Source organism: Mizuhopecten yessoensis, unplaced genomic scaffold (genome assembly GCF_002113885.1).
Source record: "Mizuhopecten yessoensis strain PY_sf001 unplaced genomic scaffold, ASM211388v2 scaffold9579, whole genome shotgun sequence".
In the NCBI taxonomy this organism is placed as follows: domain Eukaryota; kingdom Metazoa; phylum Mollusca; class Bivalvia; order Pectinida; family Pectinidae; genus Mizuhopecten; species Mizuhopecten yessoensis.
In genome coordinates, this window is record NW_018408118.1 from 34,191 (window position 1) to 35,973 (window position 1,783).

Here is a 1,783-nt window from a genome sequence, read left to right on the forward strand (position 1 = left end):
TATTATTATTCTGTTGTTGTTGGAATATTACCCGACCAGGAGATAGGGATTTATCGTCATATTATGTCATTGTGTTGCCTTACCAAATTTCCGCTATTAGTACTCCTAGAGGTTTTTTACTTCGAGCTTACTTTCAACGTTAAGTTTTCCCCTCATATTTTGGATAGTCAGCCTATAATCAAATTCAATCATATTTCATAAGCAATTAGAAGAGTACGTGTTGTTATAGTGTTTACACTCGACCAGTGGATTATATTTCATCAAAAGGAGTAACCAATAGTTATCACCGACTGGGGTGGCACACGTTCTCTCCCAGGCACTGTCGGGGGTAGCTGATTAACCGCCAGCTGCGCGCAGGCCCCAACGGAGAGGACACATCTCGAGGATCGGTACGTATTAACTATTAAGGAACCCACCTTTGTGGAGACTACGAACTTGGATATCACCTTTTGGCAATACCGGCGATTACGGAACCTAAGGATCAAGACCAAGACTTCATATTTTATGTAAATAGTCGGCACACAATAAATGTACATATTTGTGTTTAATGAATCATGGTTTTCATTTAAGTAAGTTACCGGAATCGCTTACAAATCTGGGCTCGTAACACATTTTTCGAACCTGAATAGCAGTAAGGCCTTGATAAAACTTTAGTGACGGCCTGTCAAATCGAGCTTTTGGCTCATTGCACTAGTCTCATATATTAACACATGTATATTTTAGTCTGGGTCAATAGCCATTTTACAAGACAGGTATAGTTTAGTTAATTAGTCGTCACGCACATATGGTGGTAGCGGTACTACTTCTCACATTACAGAGTTACAGACTTTGATTGATCAACCACTAATGACCATGGACGGACAACTGACGTATAACGCAGTCCAGACTTCCGTCAATACCTGAGGTCAAGGGCAGGGCCGTGACCGATAGGGGAGTTACGTCACAAGTGGTGACAGTGGTGGGATTATAAAATTGTGTTTACAGTAGCGATTCCGGTGCGAAAACCATGATTTAACATGTAGCTTACTAATAATTTGTGTTTGTGGATATTTTGTGCAAACGTGCTGTGAGTGATACATCCGTTGGAATTCTTCGGCAAAATTGTGTTCTGGTGGAAGGAAGTTGCTATATTCTTTGCGATTAGATTAAGTGTATTTCAACTGCATTGCTGTTTGTGTATAAATATAAATATATATCAGAAAGTACCGTGTGCCTTCTATTAAGTGATTGTGATTACAAAGATGGATGATTCCAAAACCATTGTGTTTGGACCAAGGAAAATAGGATCAGAGGCAACCTCGGACACCGATGAAGAGACAGTCATGTACGAGCCAAACAACGAAACCAAAAAGGAACAACAAATGGTATTACCAAAAATTGAACCGAATGTCAAAGAGTTTAGCTCTTTGACAAGGGAGGTACGTGACATGTCTCGTCATATGGAACACATGTTTTCTAAATGTGTACATCACATTAAAATGACCCAAGTGAACATACGCCATGAACTTGAAGAGCAAAGGCAACAATTTAGCAGTCAGAATACTGAAGTGCGGTTACAGGTTCAGACTGCCAGTGAGGAGCTTACAAGGATGGATCGTCAATTAAATGACCGTGGCTTTGGTGACAACCCGATAGTTGTCCCCAAAGACTGTACAAAAGAGGTGGAAGGAGACTCCGCTGGTTACCGAGACTCTGTAATAAAGCCAAAGGATAAAAAGGTTTTCAGTGCTCTCGGGGAGTTTAACCTAAAACCACCCATATCCTCTATCGAATTAAGGAATCC